Below are 27,713 nucleotides of genomic sequence, written 5' to 3'. Positions count from 1 at the left end.
TCTGCTTGATATGTTTTCTTTCTTTTTTCATTCGCATGCAGAGTTCGGAACAATAATGAGTGTGTGGAGGGGGGGGGGATGGCTATAATTCGACGGGGGCTCGGAATGCTTTTATATGGCAAAAGAAAGCAATCATGTGCATACAGGGAATTTGAGACAAGCATTTAAGGGGGTAATAATGACTCTTCCATCAATATATACTTACCAATGTATACTATGCATCAAAGAAAACCCGATTAATTACCCATTAAGAAAGGAGGTACATCAACATAATACAAGAAAAAGAAATTATAGACACTCCTCGTGTTAGATTAAAGAAAACGCAAAAAATATCATAATTACACAGGAATGATACTCTTTAACCAGTTCCCACTGGAATTAAGAGATATGTCGGTGAAATTATTTTCAAAACACTCTATATTAATATATTTCTTCTTCTTCTTCTTAATCTGCTTACTCTCCAGGATTGTTTTTTTCCCTCCGACTCAACGAGGGATCCCACCTCTTCCGCCTCAAGGGCAGTGTCCTGGAGCGTGAGACATTGGGTCGGGGGATACAACTTGGGAGTATGACCAGTACCTCGCCCAGGCGGCCTCACCTGCTATGCTGAACAGGGGCCTTGTTGGGGGGATGGAAAGATTGGAAGGGATGAACAAGGAAGAGGGAAGGAAGCGGCCGTGGCCTTAACTTAGGTACCATCCCGATATTTGCCTGGAGGAGAATTGGGAAACCACAGAAAACCACTTCAAGGATGGCTGAGGTGGGAATCGAACCCATCTGTACTCAGTTGACCTCCCGAGGCTGAGAGCCAGCCCTCGTACCACTTTTCAAATTTCGTGGCAGAACCGGGAATCGAACCAGGGCCTCCGGGGGTAGCAGTTAATCACACTAACCACTACACCACAGAGGCGGACATTTAATAGATTTATTGTAGTTAATAGCCAGTAGTCAGAGAAGAATTATAGTGAAAATGAAAGGTTATTCACTACATAAGTCCTTAAGAGACCGCTGTCTCTTATTACCCTACACCACTTAGCGTGATATCGTTCACAATTTTGTGCACATAGTTCGTGGAATCATTTGGTTATACACACTCGAAAGTGGAATACGTGTACTGAGAAACGAGTTATCATATGTCGAAGCTCATACTCGGGCGCTTTCCAGTCTGAAGATGTCATGGCTTCAGTTGCATGGAATTCAGACCATATTTCTTTCTTCTTCGGTTGTAGTTCTGTTAGAAGGTCTTGGTAGGCGGCTGTGGATGGTAGGCGCATCTGTAGTCTTATATCCTCTATATAGAAGGATTCCCTGGCTAATTCATAAGTTAGTCTGGACTGGGCGTATCTCGACAAACAAAAAATCTTGCCTTTGTTTTTTTTTAATTTAAGTTGTCATTGGTGTGCTTCTGTGGTGGTTGGTAGTGGTTGTGTTGTCTGAATATGAAGAGGAAAGTGTTGGAACAAACACAAACACCCATTCCCCGAGGCAGAAGAATTAATCAGACGCGATTCAAATCCACGACCCGGCCAAGAATCGAACCCGGGACCCTCTGAACCGAAGGCCTCAACGATGACCATTCAGCCAATGAGTCGGATGTGTAAATATATAAATATTCAGATACATTACTTGCACGCAGAGTATATAATATTTAGTACGGTACATATTCCAAGGATACCTTAGTGTTTACAGTGCACTATGTCTACTGGTATGCGCTCAATTTTGTTACTTTAATTGATCTGTCTCAGTCTCATCCTTGACTTTGACAATATGAAATTGACTGAAGTATGAGCGATGCTAGTAATACCATTCTTTATGCAGCATGTCCCTGGTATGAATAGTGTGAAAATGTTGCTTATAGGGTCGGTTGGAGCATGCAGTTCAGTGGGCTGGGCAGGCATATTCTGGCTCAGTGAGGAAAGCAACGTGAAACTACCTCACTCCTCATTTCCCTAGTAGGCGTCTTCAGTGATGCCGAGGCCACCTGTGACAACTAATGCTGAAGCTGTTATGGATCCATCCAGCCTTAGGGCTGAACATACATACATACATACATACATACATACATACATACATACATACATACATACATACATACATACATACATACATACATACATACTCCAAGGGAATGAACAACGTTCAATGACGATAAATTCTATTCTATTCTAAGTAAATGAGGCCCATGGTTAATTTACAAGCGTATCGGTATAACACAACAGTAATACAACCTGACCAATCAGAATGCACTCTCAAAACGTATGCCCGCTGATGGCCTGTGCCTTTTGGGAAAGTGCTCCCATCTGATATGATTTGTAGTAAATATGATAATTGATTAGCAATTACTTTTGCATAAGGTGGTGATTATTGTTTTAAGAGGAAGTACAACTGGGCAACCATCCTCTACATAACACTAATCAGAGAGAAAAATGGAAGAGATCCGACACTTAGAAAAACGAAGATATCGGCCAAAGGAAGACAAGGGCTACGAAAGGCGTGAAAATGAAAGACTCCCTAGGCCTCGAGTGCTCTAATACCGTCGGGGTAGGAAAAGAACAAGAGTTGGCCTAGAGAGATCGGATAGGTTATATAGAAGTGAGGAGCCTTGCACAAGTAAGTGGAAGCAACTCCAGGACTCAGCAAGGGCCCCGTGGTCACCAACACACTCCCCAAAGTTCAGAGTTCTTGGGGCCGCTATTCGTCACGTCTTATGACAGGCAGGGGATACCGAGGGTGTTATGCTACCACCCCCACGCACAGGTGAACTTTTGCATAAATGGAGGGGAAATTTGTTTTAATTGCATCAACTAGTGGTCAATCTGTTCATTTGGAAATGTTTGATGGAATTCCAGGTTCTTTGAAATAATATAAGAAAAGACTAAGTAAAGTGATAGGGAATATGCTATCTGAGTTATAACACTAAATGCAGATCAAAGATCATTGACTTGATAGACTCATTCATAATTCATCAATAATATTCTAACACGTAAAAGAACACCTCTAATCCTCATTCTTTCTGCTAACCCAGCTTGAAAAGTCTAACTTGTACTAAAATTGTACTTGTAAATGTGGACTAAGTTAATAAGAGAACCGATATGATTTCCTAAGTTCAGATCAACTATGATTAAGTTCATAGGGTCCTTCACAATATTCATTAATACTAGAAGTTTCCCGCTGGCTCCGCCCGCAATGTACAAAGTATGGTGTTGTTCGTTACTATCCTCGCGGGTGTATTTTCAAAGTTTCGAGTTAATGAAATAAAGCACATGATATGCTGTGGTAATAGAATGTAATATTATGTCAACAAAACACTTTAAAATACATCACACAAAGAAATTGAATTAAACGTTCCTTGGAACAACACTACGCGCCGAACTGTTAAAAAGTCCTTCAAAGATCTTCGTCATGGAGACAAATGTACTCATAACTTTTCTCAGAATCTATTAATTTAAGTAGTTATTACCTCAAAAGAAATCGTTTGATCCACTGAGTCTTTTAGACCAAAACGAACTGCGTACCTCAATTAGAACGAAATATATGATTGCTTCAATGAGAAAAAATGTTGAAGAAATGAGACGTGAAATTGAATGTGCACTCATAACCTTCCTCAGAATGAGCCAATTTGAATAGTTAAGATCTGAAATGAAAGAGCTTCATCCACTGAGTGTTTTTAGGCCAATACGAACTCCTTACCTTAATTAGTATCAAAGATATGATTGCTTCAAAGAGATAAAAAATTGAAAAAATCAAATGATTTGAGGAAGGCGGAAGTTAAGTGATTTATAGTACCTGATGACAAATCTGTGCATGAATACCTTTCAGTTAAAAAAGAATGAAGGAAATCGACCGGATAGAATGGCCGGACTGACTGACTTTAGTTTTCATAAATTTTCTTAATGTACAGATTATATTACAATTTAGTAATACAACAATTGGCTTTACGTCGACTGACACAGATAGGTCTTATGGCGGCGATGGGATAGGAAAGGGCTAGAAGTGGGAAGGAAGCGGTCGTGGCCTTAAGGTACAGCCCCCTTTGCCTGATATGAAAATGGAAAACCATGGAAAACCATCTTCAGGGCTGCCGATAGTGGGGTTCGAACCCACTACCTCCCGAATACTGGATACTGGCCGCACTTAAGCGGCTGCAGCTATCCAGCTTGGTACAATAAGTAAAAAAGACATACCTAATCTTCGTTCTTTCTGCTAAGAAAGCTTGAAAAGTTCAACACTTTATACAAAACCCTATAGGTTACGTAATTTTAAAGGACCGGGCGAGTTGGCCGTGCGTTAGAGGCGCGCGGCTGTGAGGTTGCATCCGGGAGATAGTAGGTTCGAATCCCACTATCGTCAGCCCTGAAGATGGTTTTCCGTGGTTTCCCATTTTCACACCAGGCAAATGCTGGGGCTGTACCTTAATTAAGGCCACGGCCGCTTCCTTCCAACTCCTAGGCCTTGCCTATCCCATCGTCGACATAAGACCTATCTGTGTCGGTGCGACGTAAAGCCCCTAGCAAAAAAAAAAAAATAATTTCAAAGGTGGACTAATTAAAGTTCTAACTCGGACCTGAAAACATTCCATAATTATTAATGCGGACTAATGAAGGCACTGCCTCGGTTTTCAGATTAACTTAACCTGAAATTACTCATAGTATCCTAAACACAAACACAAAAGCAAAAATCGTATTATTTCCTATTCGAGTTTTAAATATTACTTTGATTAATTTAATTCTTCTATTTTAGGTTATCAGACAAATGTTATATGACATAAGTAGGTTAGATTCGACCACAGATGCCCTCATCAGCTGACCAACGTATACAAACTAGTCGCCACCATCACAAAAGGGAGAGGATTATGGGAATAAAAGCGACCGCGGCCACAGACACTGCGAGAATCAGTGCCACCTAGGTGGCGTTGCGAGGATGTATTATGACTGGACAGATCGCATTAACGTAGGGTAATACCGAGACGCTTATGTTAATTTAGCTATATTGTGAAACCTTGTATAGTAATGATTTTTGAAGAATATACTTTTTGTGGATTGTTGGACTTTTGTCTACTAGTATGTACTTTGTTTAATGACAATAAATTCTATTATATTCTTTTCTCTTCTATTGGCCGTTTATGTCACAGGCATCCCGTGCATAAACACGTTACTGTGCTGGCAAATCGTGAATGTTAGCGGCAGACTGCTTTAGCCACTGCAGACACTGAGTTTAGAACGAAATTAACATGTGCGAATGCACAGAGTTCGTACCTCGGATATTACTGAAGCACCAGCGGTTATTGCAGAAAAATGTTAACATATCTGCTTTTTATTTTGAGCGACGAAATTGTGTCCATAATTGGTAGCTTCCCGTCACTGATAACACTCTACTTTTAGGACTAAAATATGCCACTACATACTTACAAGTTATTTCGACGTAATTGTCACACAGTCTGTGTTTACAACTCAGTCTCTCAGAACGTAGGTGTTAGCGCGTAGCAAAGAGAAAACTACACCAGCGATGCTGATGTACAGCTGAGAATAAAATGTTTTCACTTCAATAAATATAATAATAATATTATAATAATAATAATAATTTCTAGCCGGGTGCATCCCTTGTAAGGCAGATCCTCCGATGAGGGTGGGCGACATTTGCCATGTGTAGGTAACTACGTGTTATTGTGGTGGAGGATAGTGTTATGTGTAGGATGCAAGTTGCAGAGATGTTGGACACAGCACAGACACCCAGCCTCCGAGCCACTGGAATTAACCAATGAAGGTTAAAATCCCCGACCCGGCCGGGAATCGAACCCGGGACCCTCTGTACCGAAGGCCAGTACGCTGACCATTGAGCCAAAGAGTCGGACAGTCAATAAATATGACTGACCAGCAACCATAAGTGACAGAAGAAAAGTGAGATTTACTCTATTCGAGAATATAAATAAAAATATAAAAATATGTTGTGACTGGTCCATGTCTTATTGTGCATTTAATTTCGGGATTATAGAGAGTCTTTCAATACTTTTTTCTTTAATTACGTAATATTTAAAGAAAGTTTGCAGTAAAAAAGTTGTCTGAGGTCATATGTCCATAGAGTGGTTTGATGCATCGCTCCACGCCACCCTACCATTTTCATTTCTACATAACTATCATACCCTACTTCTAGACTAATAAGTTTATTATTTTCGTGCCTTGGTCCAACCCTACCCACATTTCACTCAAAAACTAACTGAACAAATCCAGGGTGTCTTAAGACGATCCGTAAAATTCTATCTCCTCTTTCGCTCAAATTTCGCCGAATTGTTCTCCTCCCACCAATATTCCATTCAGTATCTCAGTATCTCAGACCAACTGATTTTCAGTGTTCTTCTGTAACACCGCATTTCAAAAGCTTCCATTCTCTTCCTTTCTGATCCCCCTGTGGGTGGGGGTGATAGAATAACACCCACGATATCCCCTGTCTCTCGTAAGAGGTGACTAAAAGGGCCCTAGGAGCTCTGAACTTCGGAGCGCGGGTTGGCGACTACGAGGCCCTTAGCTGAGTCTTCGCATTGCTTCGACTTACTAGTGCAAGGCTCCTCACTTTCATCAATTCTATCCAGCCTCCCTTGGTCAACTCTTGTTCTTTTCAGACCCCGACGATATCAGAGCACTTGGGGCCTTTTTTCACGCACTTCGTGACCACTGTCTTTCTTTCATCGATACCTTCATTTATCGAAGTGTCGGACCCCTTCCATTTTTCTCTCGGATTAGTATTATAGATGTGATGACTGCCTAGTTTTACTTCCTCTTAAAACAATAATCGAGTGGCTCAGGCGGGTGAGGCGCTGGCCTTCTGACCCCAACTTGGCATGTTCGGTCCTGGCTCAGTCCGGTGGCATTTGAAGGTGCTCAAATACGTCAGCCTCGTGTCGGTAGATTTACTGACACATAAAAGAACTCCTGCGGGACAAAATTCCGTTACCTCGGCGTCTCCGAAGACAGTAAATGTAGTTAGTGGGACGTAAAGCAAATAACATTATTATTATTATTATTATTATTATTATTATTATTATTATTATTATTATTATTATTATTATTATTATTATTATTATTATTAAAACAATTATCACCACCGCCACCACTTCTCTTTCTTTCTGATCCCTTGTAGGTGTGGGTGGTAGAATAACACCCACGTTATTCCCTACCTGTCGTAAGAGGTGGCTAAAAGACACCCCAGGGGCTCTGGACTTCGGAGTGTTGGTTGGCGACCACGGGGCGCTTATCTAAGTCTTGGCATTGCTTCGACTTATATGTGCAAGACGCCTCAATTCCATCTATCCTATTCAACCTCCCTTGGTCAAATCTTGTTCTTTTCCGACCCCGACGCTATTAGAGCATGCGAGACCTGGGAACTGTTCCATTTTCAAGCCCTTCTTAGCCTTGTCATTCCTTGGCCGATACCTTCATTTTTGAAGTGTCGATCCCCTCCATTTTTTCTTTCTGATCAGTGTTGTGTAGGGGATGGTTGCTTAGATGTACTTCCTCTTAAAACAATAATCACCACCACCTCTCCTTTTTTTCTGAGCTACTTACCGTCCATGTTTCACTTCTATACAAGCTACGCTTAAGAGTACACTCTTCAAGAACATATTTCTAATTTATGTACCGTATCAGTGTTCAAAATGAGCAAATTTATTTTGTAGTGTCCAGTATTCGGGAGATAGTAGGTTCGAACCCCACTGTTGGCAGCCCTGAAAATGGTTTTCCGTGGTTTCCCATTTTCATACCTTAATTAAGGCCACGGACGCTTCCTTCCCACTCCCAGCCCTTACCTGTCCCATCGTCGCCATAAGACCTATCTGTGTCGGTGCGACGTAAAGCAACTAGAAAAAAATATTTTGTTAAGAATGGCTTCCCTTGCTTGTGATAGTCTGTATTTTATGTCCTCCTTATTTCTGCCATCTTCTATCCAAGAAACAATATTCATATTCTTCCTTTAAGACTTCATTATTCCTAAGCTAATATTTCGTGCATCGCCAGACTTCGTTTGACGATATTCCATTACTTTTGTTTTGGTTTTATTTATTTTTATCTTGAACTGCTTCTCTAAGGCTCTGTCCATACCAAGGCCGTACCCGGGAATTGTTTCGGAGAGGGTTAAGATTTAGGGAGTGGGGGGGATTTCCAAAACTAAAAGTATAGAAACAAATATATTTTATTTTAAAATAGAGTTTATAGAAAGAAAAGTTTACAATAGTTTTAGAGCAGTACCTTTTGAAACTGAACTGCATGTGAGCACCAGATCATAGACGAGCTCACCCCACAGAAAGCATAGCGATATATGCAGCACAAGCATGTGAATAAATGTATTTCAAACTTGTTTTACATGTTTTTATAAATTACTACTTGCTTTACGTCGCACCGACACATGGCAACGACGGGATAGGGAATGGCTAGGACTGGGAAGGAAGCGGCCGTGGCCTTAAGCCCCATCATTTGCCTGGTGTGAAAATGGGAAAACGCGGAAAACCATCTTTACGGCTGTCGACAGTGGGGTTCGAACCCACTATCACCCGGATGCAAGCTCACAGGTGCGCGCCCCTAACCGCACGGCCAACTAGCCCGGTGTTTACATGTTGATAATGTAGAATAATCATACTATATTTTTAGGTTCTTCACGAACCATTTGATTTAAAAAACCAAACCCCATGGCGCTACAGTCCTGAAGGGCCATGGCCTACCAAGCGACCACTGCTCAGCCTGAAGGCCTGCAGATTATGAGGTGTCGTGTGGTCAGCACAATGAATCCTCTCGGCCGTTATCCTTGGCTTTCTAGACCGGGCCATTTGATTTAATCTGTTAAATTATTCTGATAACGTGAACCTAGGCCGCGCCCAGGAACTGTTTTGGAAAGGGGTTAGAATTTGGGGAAGGGGTGGTCCGGAAACAAAAATTATAGTAACAATTGTTTTCTTTCAAATAGATTTTACAGAGAGAAAAGTTTGAAATAGTTTTAGAGCAGTGCCTTTTAAAATTCAACAAGTGAAGTAGAAAAGTAATTTCATAGCTGTCTGGTGGGCAGTGCGACAAAAAGATGTCTGTCATTTATTTAAAAATGAAGGTAAAAATATGTCTCACTGTAAGTATTAAAACTATTTAGAGATTTGATCCATTTAAAAAATATTCTAACGGCTCATTAACATGAAAATATTTCCATATTTCTGAAATTGATTTTTATAGTGCAAAATGTATTAAGAACACAAAAAAATTATAATTTCAATTTATATTTGCAGTATATTTGTTAACTATATTCTTCTTCTACCGCTTTTTCCCCACACCTTGTGGGGTTGCGGGTGCGAACTGCGTCGCACATGTGAATTTGGCCTTGTTTAACAGGCCGGATGCCCTTCCTGACGCCAGCTCTATGTGCGTGTTACTGTGGTGGTTGGTAGTGTGGTGTGTTGTATGAATATGAAGAGGAGAGTGTTGGGACAGACACGCACCCAGTCCCCAAGCCAGGAGAATTAATCAGAAGCGATTAAAATCCCCGACCCGGACAGGAATCGAACCCGGGACCCTCTGAACCGGAGGCCACTACGCTGACCATTCAGCTAACGAGTGGGACAAAATTTGTTAACTATATTCATAGAGAAACAATTAAGGATGGTGCAGATTTTATACCTTAAATTGATTTGTTTGTTTTGCAAATGCTTGGTTTTATAATATTTATTATAGGCTATTTCAGAGCTCGTATACGCTGTTTAAATTTATCAAGTTCACTTTTATTTCGGAGGGGGTTTGAACCCCCCCTAACAACCTCTCCCCACCCCCACATCTCCCTGGGTACGGCCTTAACGTGAACGCATTAATGACAACTTGTATACTTTACTGCTGTTCGATTTGACGAAAATGAGCGTGCAGGAAATGTAAGTTTGGACCCACCAAATATATTTATCCTAGAAGTGCCACATGTTTCTTTTTGTAATTTTTTTACCCCCTAAGGATATTTTTTTAATTGCAAGTACTTCAGTACTTGAGCTTGAAAGGCATCTTGTTAATTGAGAATAGTCGTATGAATGATGAAGGCGATGTGTATGTGTGTTGTAGTGGACAGCAGTTGATGGAAATGGGAGAACCTGTCTGCCCCCTTCCACACCCGACACCCGCAACTCACCCTGACCTCACCCAGTTCTGTATCGACGTGGAGAGGCAGAAGGCGGTAAGTAAAACACAGACTGGTGGTCATGGCAACGCGCGCGCAGACGCAATCTTGACACGGCGCAAGCGCGCCTCGCTTCTTCAAGAAGTTCGTCGACGTCAGTTTCGTGTTACGCCCACCTGGAGCCGTTAGTGTCGCCAGTTTTTACGCTGTCCTGTACGGAACGTTAGCTCTGGGGTCGATCAAGTTTGTGTATGACGGCGAAAAATATGAGATGACACTGTGATAGTTTGTGTTCAATGGTGCAAACTTGTAGTGCCGGAGTCGTGCCTCTTACGTGCTAGGATACGCGCTGCACTACAGGGGACGAAGAAATGAGAAAACCAAGGGTAAGTAGTCATCTGCTGGGAACCCAATACGAGATTCAAACCCGGGGCACTTATTTCTAGGCTGATAAAATAGTGCGGCCCGCTGAACGCCAGCACGTACGTGACCAGATCTGCGTGACCCACATTACCCCCTCCCCTGTTCTTCTCACACAATGATGATAAAAATAATAAGATTTTATTTATTTGATATGCATTTTCTGCAGTACAGTAGTTCTATCCTTCTACGTCTTCCTATCCATGCTCTCTCACATACAATCAATTCACTGTTTCCTGGGTTTTCCCCGTTTCCTGCTGACCTCAGTTTTCCAGTTTAGCCTCATCTGTCATCCTATTTCCATGTGCGAATCATTTTAATCTTATTTCTTAAATCACATCCAACTCATTATTCTCTCCGTCCGTACCCTCTCTCAGATTCGTGTTTTGTACTTTAAACAACCTTAAGTTTTTAGACGTTCTCCTCCAAAAATCCATCTCTGCTTCCTTTTTATACAGTCTATGTTTCTGCTCTACGTAGCAAATTAATCTGCACAAAGGAATTATAAATACGTAATCTATTATTATTATTATTATTATTATTATTATTATTATTATTATTATTATTATTATTATTATTATTATTATAACTGGTAAATTAAACACCACAGAATTATGCTAATTGTAAAGACGAAGGGTACTTGCACCCCAGAACACTGCCACCATTCGTCACAATGAACAATGGAAGCCCAACTCTTCGTAACACGCGATACTCTGATCGTTCACTACATCTCTAATCATCCTTCAGCCCCCTTGTGGCTACGGGAGGTTTTCTCCTGCTTGTCGTAAGGGGAAGCTCCCATAGAAGCGTGACTTGGAAACCACAGGTCTCCTAGCTGAGTTTCCACTCACTTGTGTGATCACTTTCATCCTTTCGATCCGATCTCTCTTGGTCAACTTTAATTCTTTTCTGATCCCGACGGTATTAAATTTGAGTCATTTTTACGCCCTTCGCGCCCTTCTTGTTTTTTTCTCCTTACCTTCAATATTCAAAATGTTTATGCACTTAAGTTTGTCCTCTGAGTTTTGTTAATAGAGGATGGCTACTCAGTTGGTCCTCTTCTTAAAACAACAATCACCACCACCATCACTGTCAATAGAATATGGTTGCCCAGCTGTACTTCCTCTTAAAATGGTAATCATTACCACCATGACTGTAAATAAAATAATGTTCCCCATTTGTACTTCCACTTAAAATAATCATCACTAACACCTGTCCCTTTTCCAATCTGACTAGTGTTGATAGAGGATGGTTGCCTAGTACTATTTCTTCTTAAATAAGCTGTATTTCTATGTTCATCATCATCATCGTCTGTTTACCCTCCAGGTTCGGTTTTTCCCTCGGACTTAGCGAGGGATACCACCTCTACCGCCTCAAGGGCAGTGTCCTGGAGCTTCAGACTCTTGGTCGGGGGATACAACTGGGGAGTATGACCAGTACCTCGCCCAGGCGGCCTCACCTGCTATGCTGAACAGGGGTCTTGTGGAGGGATGGGAAGATTGGAAGGGATAGGCAAGGAAGAGGGAAGGAAGCGGCCGTGGCCTTAAGTTAGGTACCATCCCGGCATTCGCCTGGAGGAGAAGTGGGAAACCACGGAAAACCACTTCCAGGATGGCTGAGATGGGAATCGAACCCACCTCTACTCAGTTGACCTCCCGAGGCTCAGTGTACCCCGTTCCAGCCCTCGTACCACTTTTCAAATTTCGTGGCAGAGCCGGGAATCGAACCCGGGCCTCCGGGGGTGGCAGCTAATCACGCTAACCACTACACCACAGAGGCAGACTGTATTTCTATGTTACATTTTTATATTCCTGTCGAACACCTTTACACTTGTGAAGCTGTTTATTAATTCTGCCAAAGGATCGAGGTAAGGACTCTTACAATTACGTACATATATTACGTAACGCACAGCATTAGCTTCAATAAGCAACTTACTTGCCATTAGGAACATCTTTACAGATAACAATTATGACTCTAATTTTGCCTTCCATATACAGTAAGTAAATTAACGTAATTCTAAAATTATTGATATAAATTAGTTATTCACTTCATGTTATAGGCATTGGTACGTGAGGATAACGATATTTTGTGGAAGTTCTGATCCTATCTTGCAGTGAGATGGTAAGAGAAAGAATGGTTTTGAAGGAAACTTTCTTCGGAGAGTTTTAAACTTTCTAAAACTGGTAACATATCAGTTGTTTGATAAACAACTCTTGATGCTGATTACAATGGCAGGTCAAATATCGTCATTGCGTCTGTGAGAATCGCTATGTTAAATATTTCAGCTTAAGAACTTCAGCGCTGGGGTGAGTGGCGCAGACGGTTTAGGCACTAGCCTTCTGTCCCCAACTTGGCAGGTTCGATTCTGGCGCAGTCCGCTGGTATTTAAAGGTGCTCAAATACGTCAGCCTCGAGTCGGTAGATTTAATAATAATAATAATAATGTTATTTGTTTTACGTCCCACTAACTACTCTTTTACGATTTTCGGAGACGCCGAGGTGACGAAATTTAGTCCCGCAGGAGTTCTTTTACGTGCCAGTAAATCTACCGACACGAGGCTGACGTATTTGAGCACCTTCAAACACCACCGGACTGAGCCAGGATCGAACCTGCCAAGTTGGGGTCAGAAGGCCAGCGCCTTAACCGTCTGAGCCACTCAGCGGTAGATTTACTGGCACGTAAACTAACGCCTGCGGGACTAAATTACGGCATCTTGGCGTCTCCGAAAACCCGTAAAAGTAGTTAGTGGGACGTAAAGCCAATAACAGTATTATAGAACTTTGGCCGGCAAGTGTGAGAAATGTCGAAGAATTCTCGCTCTTGTATATACATGTGCTGCGGGTCAGTATTCCTCCCGCACAGTGGTATTCACAGGCGCAACGGCGATATATCGCAAAGTGCTTCTCTTTTTTTTTCATATAACCTCTAACCGATAATTGTTATTTTGTTTGGTGATATATATTCATATATCGTAAGTGCGGGTGTGTTAGAGAAGTCCAGGCAGTGAATAATTTGGATAGCCTCACACCATTTCAGGTTTCAGTTAGGACGCTACTGTCTGCCAACACGGCAATATGGACATCTTGAATGAATGCGGAACTAGGCACGGCACAGTGAGAGACGTCAGAATCGGTATAATCAAGGACTCTCCGAGCATTATGCACCATCACACGTACTTTTCATAATTCCATTTCTGTTTTTAATTAACTTTCCGAAAATATTTATTTATTTATTTATTTATTTATTTATTTATTTATTTATTTATTTATTTATTTATTTATTTATTTATTTATTTATTGATGAATATAACAGACTTTCGCTCAGTTACGTTTAAAATTTGCACCACAATTAATAATTACACTACTAAACATTAACTGAATACAAACAAATGCAAACTGAAGAATGCCAAGTTAGATTTGAGGATTTCAAGCAATATAAAGTTGGTAATAAAATATACAGTTACTACAATAAATCATTTTACAGTGATGAATAATACACAGTAACACGTTTAGTTTTGCAGTTAAATTGTACGAACACTCGTGTGTATTTAGAATGTTATTGTTTTTTATTCTTCAGACTGTTCGGTTGGCATGATGTGTGTTTGTCTACTTTAGTTGCTGTACTGTACTTATATTCTTTGAAATTAAGGATTCTTGTGGTTATACACTGTAGACTGTACTGAAGTTATTTCGTGAACTGTGTCATGTAGCTATTCAGTGATGCAAAGTGAAATTAGTTAATTACTAAACACAGGAGAGAAAGTGGTCATGCCTGGCAACGAGGGAAATCCCCATCATATGTTTATTGATCTCCGTGCGACTTCTTCACTAACTCGTTCAAACTCGGTGTACATTATAATGTAAACAAGCATTTCTAACTTTCAGAAAGTCTTGGTCTGCGTTTAGAACAACGTACAACACTCATATCTTGAATGCAAATAATGCTGTTGAGTGTCCCATACTCTGGAATTCTGTTCCCGCTGTGGTTTTACCAGAAACTGCCCGGCTCCATGACTAAATGGTTAACATAACGGCCTTTGGTCACAGGGATACCGGCTTCGATTCCCGGCAGGGTCGGGAATTTTAACTATAATCGGTTAATTCCGCTGACACGGGGGCTGGTTGTATTTGTCGTCTCCATCATCATTGCATCCTCATCACTACGCGCAGGTGGCCTACGGTCATCACATCAAAACATCTGCATTTGGCGAGCCGAACTTGTCCTCGGACACCCCCTGCACTAAAAGCCATACGCCATTTCATTTCATTTTACCAGAGACTTGACACGCCCTCACCTTCACAAACCATAAATATAAATATGATGAGATGTGAAACCTTTATACACAGCCTCTCAATTTTGATTGTAGCAATGATTATCCTTCCTTATATTAACCCCGAGATACTTACAATGATCCCACTGAGGTACTTTTTCACTTCATGGCCACTGTAATTCAAACTGAGAGAGCTTTTCCTCCTGGTGAAAATTACAACTTGACTTTCCACGCCCTTTATCATCATACCACAATGTGCTGTCCATATCACTCAATACTGATCTGCATTTAGGGCAGTAGCCCAGGTGGCAGATTCCCTATATGTTGCTTTCCTAGCCTTTTCTTAAATGATTTCAAAGAAATTGGAAATTCATTGAACATTTCCCTTGGTAAGTTATTCCATTCACGAACTCCCCTTCCTATAAATGAATATAAACAAAACATGCCGGACTGAAATAAGGAAAATTAAAACCAACTGGTGGCAACGAAATGCCAAGAACTCCTAAGTCTATCAGATGCCACCTCATAATTACTCCAAGGTCGCTCGTAATCCTGTACTTTAATTATGTGTTTATGTACTTGAAGAAATGAAAATACACACCTGTTTCCAGTCATCCGACCGGGTCAGGAACGGAATTAATGAAGGCCCCACCTAGCGGCGAGGTAGGAAATGTGCCGGCTGCCGAAGCCTGTCGCACTCCTGTGGGGCAATGATTAATGAAATGAAAGGATATTGCATAGTGTTGCTGGAATGAAATATGATAGGGAAAACCGGAGTACCCGTAGAAAAAAACCTGTCCCGCCTCCGCTTTGTCCACCACAAATCTCATATGGAGTGACCGGGATTTGAACCACGGTATCCAGCGCGCTGCCGCCTGACCCACGGAGGCTTCATTTATGTACTTATACAGTATAAAATCATCTGTACAAAGCCTTACCTGTGCTTCCAGTTCTTTACTCTTATCGCATATTATTCTATATTCTTATTCTCTTAGTTATATTTTCTGGAAATGCGGTCACTCTTTTGTCTAGTCCTATAGTCTTCAGATATTTCGGTAGTCTTCCACGATCTACCCTATGAAGAGCCTCGGATAATTCAGTAGGGATACAGTGCATTTAACCTCCTAAATCACTGAAATAATAATTCCTGAACATGAACTCGTCACTATCAAAAAACCTACCTAATTTTTCAAACGTGTCTAATGTAACACAGACAATGATTTTCCCAGAACTTGCATGCTAAAAATGTTAAGCTGGCGGCTTTATGTTTGTCAACCTTTCCTTTTCTACACAGGGGCTACTATAGTAACTATTCCTTCATTTGTTATAGGTCTTTCATTTAAAGATAAAAATTTCATTGTTCCGTATTGAAATTATTGATGTTAAAAATTAAATAACTGGAAAGGAGGTTCAACCTATTCAATACTCAAAAGAAAGAAACTCTACCAATCACATTTCTATTTAAATGGGACCGGTTTCGACCTTAGTCTAGGTCATCATCAGCCATAAAAAACATGTAAAATGTTTATGAATGTTGGAGGTCAGTTTCACACTCTGTTAGGCACAAAGACACGACACCACATTCTGTCCTGCACAAAGTCACAACACTACCAATTAACATGCGAAGGTCTTTCATGCAAATAGTAATATGGTACTACAATTCAATCAATCAATCAATCAATCAATCAATCAATCAATCAATCAATCAATCAATCAATCAATCAATCAATCAATCAATCAATCAATCGCTACTGATCTGCATTTATGGCAGTGCCTCCTGTGCCAGATTCCCCATATGTTATTTTCCTAGACTTTTCTTGAATAATTGCAAATCGTTGCTATGCATATGATACATAATCCTGTTAATACAGGATCACTTGGAACAGGTATAATAAAAAAATCAATATCTAGGAATGCAAAACTTAGACACTATAATACAGTGATGAAACCTGAAGCGTTATATGCCTCAGAAACCTTAATCATTGATGGCGGATCTTTAACCAAAGACAATCAGAAACAAGAAAGGAAAATTTTACGAAAAAATGTTGGTCCAGTTTGTATAGATGGAATATGGAGAAAAAAATCATCCCAGGAGATATATTGTCATTCTGAAAAAAATCTCACACTTTTCGGAAAAGACGATTGAAATTTTATGGACACACTATCAGAATGAACACTAACAGGCTAACGAAAAGAATTCTCAATCTGGCCCTTTCATTAAAAACCAAGAACAGCTGGCTTCGTGAAATTGATACAGATCTCCAGGAAATCAACATCTCAGAAGGCATTGTACAGGACAGATGTGAATTGAGAACCCAAATCGACAATCACCACTTTGAAGACAAACCCAATACCAGAGCTACTATAACCTGGACGGAAGAACGAAGGAAGAAGCTCAGCGAGAGGATGAAGAGATTTTGGGAGGAAAAGAAGGCCAACACATCAGCTAAGCAAGTTCAACCGTGCTCCGGAGTATGGAATAACGATGTAAAATAATAATAATAATAATAATAATAATAATAATAATAATAATATCACGAAGGTGTCTTCAAATACAGTAAATACTACTATAGCGTTGTACACTTTGTTAAAGAAAAAGAAAGAGTTCAAGAAAATATACGATATTTCACTCGTAGGAGAGTTAACAGTCTTTGCATTGTTTGAGATTATTACTACCCTTCAAATTCAAATATTCCGCTGTTGGCATACGGACGAATAAAAATTAGTCAGCTGATTCATATATTTCCCTATGTATAGTTCATGTCTTCAGCATAGTATCGAGAGAAGTTATTGAGCCATTATTCTAGGCATCTTACCGCGTACTTTCAATATTTCAGTACTTTTTTTTTTTGCTAGGCGCTTTAAGTCGCACGGACACAGATAGGTCTTATGGCGACGATGGGATAGGAAAGGCCTAGGGGTTGGAAGGAAGCGGCCGTGGCCTTAATTAAGGTACAGCCCCAGCATTTGCCTGGTGTGAAAATGGGAAACCACGGAAAACCATCTTCAGGGCTGCCGATAGTGGGATTCGAACCTACTATCTCCCGGATGCAAGCTCACAGCCGCGCGCCTCTACGCGCACGGCCAACTCGCCCGGTTTCAGTACTTAAGGACAGTTCAACTTTTTTTAGCACGTAGTAGGATAATAATAATAATAATAATAATAATAATAATAATAATAATAATAATAATATCATTCTATCAATAAAAATACATATATTTAAACGAAATACAGAATATAATTTCCTAATACTACGAACCCAGATGTGAAAGAGTTAAACCTAACCTAACCTATGTAAGCTATAACACGCAGTTACCTACACATGGCAGATGCCGCCTACCCTCGTCGGAGGGTCTGCCTTACAAGGGCTGCACCCGGCTAGAAATAGCCACACGAAATTATTACCTATGTAAGCTAACAAACACCAACTCTTATACCAACTTTTACTTAACGTTAAAGAAAAAGATTAAAAAGCACAAATATTGTTTACTTCCAACAAAACACCAAATAAATAATATTTATTGCACTAATTGGATCACTCACACGCAGCATTAATTAAGTTTTCTAGGTAATCTCTAGGAGAAGACAATACTTTCAAAACTGACCGTTCACAAACTTGTCCAACAATCAACTCCCAACAACAATTGATACAAAATTTACAACATATGGCAATAAATGGTTGAAAGTAGCCTCTGACAAATTTATTATGTGGACAATGAACAGGCCAGAACCAAGAATACATGGCTCGTGTTTGTTCTGTATCCCCCTCGGGAGGTTACATTTTCTAAAGCGTGTTTTTACCTTTCTCTGGAAAAATCTCATTTCTGAAAGGATTAAAGGTCACTTGTGAACAACCCCAAGGCAGCAGAATGAAAGCAACTTTATACCTGCTGTGCCAGTTTTTGCAATTGTAGCAGCTCCGACATATACGACACATTGTATGTACAATGATCCCCAAGAGGAACTCTCACCCCATCAACACAGTAAATGAAACTGAGAGGACTTTTCCTATTTGTGAAACTCACAACCTTTTAACCTCGTTTATCGTCATACCATTGCCTGCTCTCCGTCTCACAACATTGTCAAGGTCTTTTTGAGTTGCTCACAATCTTGTAACTTATTTATTATTCTATACAGAATACCATCGTCCGCAAAAAGTCTTATCTCTGATTCCAGTTCTCTTCTTCCTCCCTCGTGACCAAGTGTTCTTGGCTCTTTTATTTTGCTTTTCCTGGAACCCTTCGAATATATGAACCACCACTCGAAACGTAGCCCTCTACTCATGATCTCTATAGCTTTGATGCCGTGTCCTTATTCGTGTATTCTACCCATTTTGTAGTTGCTTTTGTCTTGGTGATGTTGCTGAAGGGTTTCTTCAGTAGTCGGCTCTCGTTCATTCTCTAGAGATGACCTCTTCTTGTTGTTTGAGTCATCAGTAGGGTTGGGAAGTTTATGACCTAAAGAAGTATAAAATATACAAACAATTATGCCCTAAAAACTAGCTAAATATTACCTAAAAAGTAAAATATGACTTAACATTTTTAGGGATAGGCAGCAAGTATTTTTACAACTTATTTTACGTCACACCGTATTATGGCGACGATGGGTTAGGAAAGGGTTAGGAGTGGGGAGAAACAGTCGTGGCCTTAATTAAGTTAGAGCCCTAGCATTTGCCTGGTATGAAAAGGGGAAACCCCTGACAATCTTGAAGGCCGCCGACAATGGGGTTCTTACCCACTATCTCCCGGATGCAAGCTCAAAGCTGCGAGCATCTAACCGCACAGTCAACTCGCACGGTAGTAGCAAGTATTATAGTACTACTACTGATAATACTGCAGACACATTTAGTCATGCAAACTGAACAAACTGCAGTAGGTAGGTCAAAACTTTATATATTCATACAGTAGCATAGCCCTGAAGAGCAGTTCTCACTGTGATCTCCTAAAGGACCAAACAGTGAAGTATCAGCATGCTTTACTGTATCTGTCGGCGTACATCCGTACAACATCACGTTCTTGGAATCAGGTCTTTGAAACCTGCTACCTGTCTGTTTCGGGATTTTTTTTTTTTTTTTTTTGCTACTTGCTTTACATCGCACCGACACAGGTAGGTCTTATGGCGAGGATGGGACAGGAAGGGCTTAGGAGTGGGAAGGAAGCGGCCGTGGCCTTAATTAAGGTACAGCCCAAGCATTTTCCTGGTGTGAAAATGGGAAACCACGGAAAACCATTTTCAGGGCTGTCGACAGTGGGATTCGAACCCACTATCTAACGGATGCAAGAGAAAAGAAAAACATCTACTACAGTATTTTTTAAATCATTTGTTTGAAACTCGACGCTGATAACATGTACCTTATTAAAACAACGCCTCAGTTTAAACAAAAATGCTGAAAATATAACTAAGTACGACCTAAGAACACTAAAATTAGCAAGAGTCATACAAATGGCCGAAATATGCATTTATGTGCAACATAAAAATGCTTTAAACGGGGGCTTGAACCCGCCATTCAGTTATTCTTTCATATTTCATGTAAATGAGCTCAGGATAGAAATATGCGTTTTCTCAACATCCAAAGCATAGTCATCAGTCCATAGACGAGTTTGATGCAGCTCTCTATGTCACCCTATCGTGTGTTAAACTTTTCATTTCCACGCAAGTACTACATCTACTCTAATCTGTTGGTCATATTCATACATCTGCTTCGAGACCTACGATCGAAGAAGGCTGACATCTGGGAAGATTTCTACTCTACCGATGCCATGCTAAATCGCGAGGGGGTTCAAGGTGGATATGAACTGCGACACCTGCTAACAAGGTTCTCCGTTCATGGGTTCCATTATAAACTGTGTAATATAAAGAGTTATCATGAACCAGGTTTGAACTGTGTATGTTTAAGATGTGGTGCACACTGTACTAGGTACCACGTTTTAAATTGTAAACAGCGATCAGAATCACTGGTGAAATTTTGCAACGAAGACTAATGTTTTATACAGTAATTCTTTGCACATTGTGCGCGTTAAATAAATTATTATTTATATTCATACCTTGGTCTATCCGTACCATTGTTACCGCCCACACTTCCCTGAAGAACCGGCTGAACAAGTCCTATGTGTCTAAAGATGTGTCCTATCTCTTCTTCTCGTCAACTGAGCAGTGTGCACACTTAAAGGAATAATGGCAAAGGAGTGTCCACGACTATCTGCAGCCTGGTCATTCTAGCTCGAGAACTCTGGATTGTTAGCAATGTTTTTAATCGCGACATTCCTTCTGATTTGATTATAATGACCTATATTGACTTCAGTTGGGAAAACCACAAACAGTCTTTCTGAGGATGTAAAAAGGCATGTTGAGAGTGCGTTTCTGCCATTATAATGTAAACTGCCCAACTCGATTGACTGGCAGTAGGCAAGTGGGGCTGTCATCATAATGAAAACTCCCCAACTTGATTGTGACTGATAGTTGGCAAGAGGGCCTAACATTACAATGAAAATTCCCTAACCCAGTATTCACATGAGAAAAGACGTATGGTGACTTTCCCGTCGCGTTTCTGGTGTAACGTTAAGAGCTATGCAATTTGATATAATCTTACAACTTAAGATAGTATTCTCTATACAACGTGGAATTCCGTAGCGAAGCACGGGTACATCAGCAAGTTCGAAGTAAGACAAGAGATAGGAGAGCTCGTACAGGGAAATTTCCTGGTAGAATACTATCAATAATAAGGGACGATATACAGGTTAATAATGAACTCATAGTAACAAATATAAGAAGTAATTTTGATAGAAATGAAGACGAATCGGAAGGGAGAAATAAGGTTATGTCTTGCTTTTTCCTACAGCCCTTCTGAAGGCTGTCCCATTTGCAATTAGAAATTTCTTCCATAGGTTGGCAACACGAATATACAAATTAAGGAATATGTTTGAAGATGTGCTGGGGTACTTTGCCACGCGGGGATTGCAGATCGAAAGCCAGGGTATTGTAACGAGGTAGAGGAAGGAGTATTTAAAAATAGAACAAGTCAAGATGAAACGTACAATAGGTACAGCGAAAAATTACTAGAATTGTGTAGTACTGAAGAACTGTATATTTTGAATGGATGGTTGCCAGGAAATGACTTGACATACATAACAAACGGGTGGAAGTGTTATAGTCCTCGTATTATGTTCAAGCGAGGCATTAACACTCATAAAAATGATACAGTTAAAGGCTGATCAGAATCTCATCGTTTACCACTAATTATTAATCTGATAAGTATGGAAGAGCATAATGTGATTTGCTACCATGGAAATAATGAAAAGAGGTAAGTGACCTACTATTGATGGAAGGAAGACCTCAGCAAATACTTCAAGGGCCGGGCTGAGTGGCTCAGACGGTTGAGGCGCTGGCCTTCTGACCCCAACTTGGCAGGTTCAATCCTGGCTCAGTCCGGTGGTATTTGAAGGTGCTCAAATACGTCAGCCTCGTGTCAGTAGATTTACTGGCACGTAAAAGAACTCCTGCGGGACTAAATTCCGGTACCTCGGCGTCTCCGAAGACCGAAACAGTAGTTAGTGGGACGTAAAGCAAGTAGAATTAGTGGGACGTAAAGCAAATAGAATTATTATCATTAATACTTCAAGGATTATCTTAAGGGTGATAGGAAGGACTTGCGATTGAAAATAACCAAATGGAGGCGACAATAGAATACTGTATTGATAAAAGGAGAGAAGATGCGTGTGCAAGGGATACGGCTGCCAAAAAAATAGTGGGTGGCACAATGAAGAATGTAGAATGAATAGAACGGGAGTAACGAAAGCATTTCCAGCCGGGTCGGGGAATTTAACGTTACGATGGTGCGGGGGCTGGGTGTCCTCACCATCAGAAGTCATCATAGATAAGGTCCCATTCTCATAGATATGCAGGTCGCCTATAGGGAGTCAACTCGGAAGACCTGCATCAGGCCTCTTCGGAGGCTATACGCAATTATTATTATTATTATTATTATTATTATTATTATTATTATTATTATTATTATTATTATTATTATTATTATTATTATTATTATTATTATTATTATTATTATTATTGCAAAAGCATTAAAGTCATACTAGAAGTTAGGGGTTATTGAAACAAGAAGTGCATTATGTTGTAAACGAAAATATTAAATATTAAAAAGAGGTAAGTGTCCAAATTTTGATGGAGAGAAGACCTCAAGATTCCACGACTGTTTTGGACTTTCAAAACTTATGAAGGTAAGGTCTGGGAACTACTGGAATGTAGAAAGTAGTTATGGCAGGAAAAATAGTTGACAAACTAAACAGATATTCTAAAAGTAAGGACAGTAAGAGAGTGTGAAATATTATAAACCAGATCTGTAGAGAAATAAAAATCACAGCACAGGTGAATAGATCGAATATTACAGACGACTATTAAATGGAGAGGATAGTTGAAAACGTGACTGGGATTTCGAGGGGATTGAGTGTACTCTGTTTACTTTGGACAAAGAAAATGCAGTTGGTGAAGTGAAGGATTTAATAGAGAAAGGACAAAAAATGGGAAGCAGCAGCATTTTCAGGTATCGATAATGAATTTTGGAAGGAGGTAGGTAGAATAACTTTACATTCGAAAGCATATTCAAGACGATATTTGAAGGAGCGAGTTTACCAGAATCATAGCAGGAGGAAGTGATTTACCCTGTATATAAGAAACGGGGTGATATATCAAATCCAAATAACTATAGAGGAATAACGTTAGTAGATGCAATAAGTCAGATATATACAAAAATATTGGTTAAAATACTAATGAACTGGGCAACTGAATCCTCGATCCTGTCGAGACTCCAATCATGATTTAGAAATTGAATGAGGGCAAGTGATAATACAATGGTTGTTGAAACAATAATGGATAAGTGCATGAAAAGAGAGGCAAACTGTATAAGACAGCAACCGATTTCTAAAAAAAGTGTTTCGGTGAATATACAGGCTGTCGTTGTCTCAGTTCGGAATATCAAGGAAGATGATAATAGCAATTGAAATCATATTCGGAATGTAAATATTCTATCAAAGTGAAGATAGGGTACAAGTGGGAGAGATATTTTCAAAACTGGATCTCAAATAGGGTTGAAAATTAACATCATTATTATTAATGATATTTTTCAATCAGAAGGCTTTGGGAAAGGAGCCTTTCCTTGTATTGAGAACCGAGATATTCCGGGTCTGATCTTCGCGCAGACTATATCCTTCTACTCACATTAACATCTTTCAATGTCTGACTCATTGGCTGAACGGTCAGCGTACTGGCCTTCGGTTCAGAGGGTCTCGGGTTCGATTCCCGGTCGGGTCGGGGATTTTAACCTTAATTGGTTAATTTCAATGGCACGGGGACTGGGTGTATGTGTTGTCTTCATCATCATCTCATCCTCATCACGACGCGCAGGTCGCCTACGGGAGTCAAGTAGAAAGACCTGCACCCGGCGAGCCGAACCCGTCTTGGAATATCCCGGCACTAAAAGCCATACGACATTTCAACATATTTCAAAATACAAAATAGTATTAATGATGTAGTAAATCATTGTAAAGAGTGGAATATATAAATGAATCCACAGAAAACCAGAGTTATTGTGTGGAAAATGGCGTCGAACTCTCAAAAAGTGAACAATGATGAATGGGTAAGAAAAAACTAGAAGTGAATACCGGTGCGTAGGGAAGGGAGTAAGTGCTCTGGCTACTATAAAAAGTACTGAATGGAAAGATTCCGAAAGTCGAATATAAAATTCAGAAAAACTTATATAATTCAGTTGTTAAAATGAAATTATTGTACAGAATACGTACAAATTTGGGGAGTAGATGATTGAATCACATTATTAGATGTAGTTCTAAATATATTTTTCAAAATAATGGTATTTTCAAACTGTACTGCACCTCTTGTTCTCCAACCTTAACTTGGCATAGGACTGCAAACCACAGTTGTGCCAAACTAACACGAAATGTATGGCAGTGAGCTCTGGAGTCGACGGCTTGTTTCATCACATTGACTGCTTTCCAAAAAATCTCCACAATGGTTTTTTAAGATCTATCAAAGATATTAAAATGTTGCTTGACTTATTGTGCCGTCCTGTGCAGCTAGTTTGCATTAGATTGTGGAAACTGACATCCACCATGGCAGATGAACGGACCTAGTTTTTGGAAAGATTCTTTTTTTTTTTTGTGGTTTCTCACGTGTAATATATTCCTCTTTCCCTTCACTAACACTCCAATTAGAAGATAAAATTAAACGTAACCGAACAAAACACTGCATCTTTTAGAAAAGGAGTCAGCCATCACTGGCAGAACTAGATTCCTCCACCTTGTTCAAAATTCCTTCTGCATGCAAATCCATTGCGTTCGTCAGAAGTAAAGAAGGCCTACAATGATATCACTTGTAAACAAGTGGCACAGCGAACTACCTCACATAACGCATTGTCCATGTCCGAGAAGCCACGAAGTTGAGAGCGGAAAACTTCTACCACTGACCAGCAGGGAGTGATACTGAACTCAGGGCGAATATCACATGACTCTAGCCTCCGTGGCTCAGACGGCAGCGCGTCGGCCTCTCACCACTGGATACCGTGGTTCAAATCCCGGTCACTCCATGTGAGATTTGTGCTGGACAAAGCGGAGGCGGGACAGGTTTTTCTCCGGGTACTCCGGTTTTCCCTGTCATCTTTCATTCCAGCAACACTCTCCATTCTCATTTCATAGCATCTATCATTCATTAATATAATTCACTTTGGGAGTGGCGACCCCATCGTAATAACAGCCTATATCTGATTCATTCCTTACATCCCTGACCCGGTCAAGGACTGGAAAACAGGTAGTAGGTTTTTATTTTTCATCAAATGACTCTCGATGAATCACGTGCTAAGAGTCAGGGCATGGATATCATCTGCCGCTGCTATCGTCACGAAGGAAAGGAGGAGTGCTTGAAACGGCAATGTGTTTATAAACATGTTCTGATCTTTTAACATGAATATGTCTTATAGCAGGGGGTCATCCGAATATTTGTATAACATAGGGCGAGAAAATGCGTGACGAAAGTGACACCACATTAGTCGTTACCGTAGGCCTTGGTGCCAAGGATTCTGTGGCTGTGGATTTGTATAAATAGAGTGCGTTGAAATAGAAGGTGTACCGTCAGTGAGGTCACATTAGTCGTTGCCATAGGCCTTGGTCACCAAAGATCCTGTGGCTGTGGATTTGTATAAATAGAGTGCGTTGAAATAGAAGGTGTACCGTCAGTGAAGTCATTTTAGTTGTTAGCGTATTCCTCGGTCATCAAAGATGCTGTGGCTGTTGATTTGTACAGTGTGTGTTGAAATAGGAATTGTGTACCGTCAGTGACGTCACATTAGTCCTTACGGTAGGCCTTGGTCGCCAAGGATTCTGTTTCAATAGGGTCAGTATAAATAGAATGTTATCAACTTTATTAAAGACAAATTCATGATAACTTGATTTTCGCAAAGGGAATATTGTGTGCCTCTTTTTATGGTACTAGAAACCAAACCCCATGGCGCAACAGTCCCGAAGGGCCATGAACTACCAAGCGACCGCTGCTCAGCCCGAAGGCCTGCATATTATGACGTGCCGTGTGGTCAGCACGACGAATCCTCTCGGCCGTTATTCTTGGCTTTCTAGACCGTTTGGTAATAGAAACTACGCAAAATATCTGGTGGTATATTTTTGTGACCTGAAAAGTGAAAGGTATAAGGGTTTCTTTTACAGGAGAAGTGCACTTGGGCCGATGACATAAATGTTAGGCCCCTTTAAATAACAAGCAACAAGAAGTACGCTTCAATCGTGGCTATGCATACAACTTGCTGCGTCTCGGTCGGGTTACGATAAAGAGTCGAAGAAAAACGGCAACTCTGTTCTCCAGTTAGTCGCAAGGTATTCAACGACAAGACCTGCCCTTAAGTGGCAAAAGACGTGCCTATGTTCTGCATTTTGCGCCAAACTTATGCAAAACTGAGTACTAGAATGCGAGGGAGAGCTAACTAACACAGACATGTAACTGAGATATTTTGAATTTTGCGTTTGTCTTTATTGCACGAAGGTGAGCATCTTAACAGTCACATTTTTGTTGCCATTGATGCTTTCACGGCCCGTACTTATAGACATGATACTGTATAGGCTTTTGGGCTTATGCCATGTCAGGAAAATGAGGTGAAATTCTTAACGTTTACCAATAATAAATAAATTCGTGTGGCTATTTCTAGCCGAGTGCAGCCCTTGTACGGCAGACCCTCCGATGAGGGTGGGCGGCATCTGCCATGTGCAGGTAACTGCGTGTTCTTGTGGTGGAGGGTAGTGTTATGTGTGGTGTGTGAGTTGGAGGGATGTTGAGGACAGCACAAACACCCAGCCCCCGGGCCATTGGATTAACCAATGAAGGTTAAAATCCCCGACCCGGTTGGGAATCGAACCCGGGACCCTCTGAACCGAAGGTCAGTACGCTGACCATTCAGCCAACGAGTCGGCCAACGTTTAGCAGAGAACTGTGCTCTGCGTCATCAGAAGAAAATCTCGACTGTCCACGAGGGTAGGTGGAATATTTGACTGAGCGTACGAAAGGAGAAAGATTGTGCCGTAGTTGAATAGTCCTGGAACGAAAATTGAGGGCAGTAAATGTTTATATGTCTAGTTGAAGTATATGTTCTCAAAACCTGACTGTTCACCCCTTTTATCCTCATACTGTCCTACTGTCCATCTCACAACATAATCGGGGTCATTTTGCAGTTGCCCACAATCTTGTAACTTATTTATTACTCTGTACAGAGTAACATCATCTGCAAAAACTTTAATCTCTGATTCCACTTCTATACACATATCATTGATATATTACTGATGATATTTTGTTGACACGGCATAAGCCCAAAA

The 27,713-nt window shown here is 40.5% G+C and overlaps 1 protein-coding gene across 1 annotated transcript in view; it reads left to right on the top strand.

The window, feature by feature from the left end:
- Nucleotides 1–10,391: 10,391 nt before the first annotated feature.
- The window catches only part of LOC136864048 (potassium voltage-gated channel protein Shaw), a 393,645-nt gene continuing 376,323 nt past the window's right edge, over nt 10,392–27,713 (top strand). Inside the window, exon 1 of the mRNA XM_067140580.2 lies at nt 10,392–10,514. The gene's annotated coding sequence lies outside the window, so the exon portion shown is untranslated. The remainder of the gene's footprint in view (nt 10,515–27,713) is intronic.

The sequence above is a fragment of the Anabrus simplex genome, chromosome 1 (assembly GCF_040414725.1).
Source record: "Anabrus simplex isolate iqAnaSimp1 chromosome 1, ASM4041472v1, whole genome shotgun sequence".
Classification (NCBI taxonomy): domain Eukaryota; kingdom Metazoa; phylum Arthropoda; class Insecta; order Orthoptera; family Tettigoniidae; genus Anabrus; species Anabrus simplex.
This window is presented reverse-complemented; position numbering and strand designations above follow the sequence as displayed.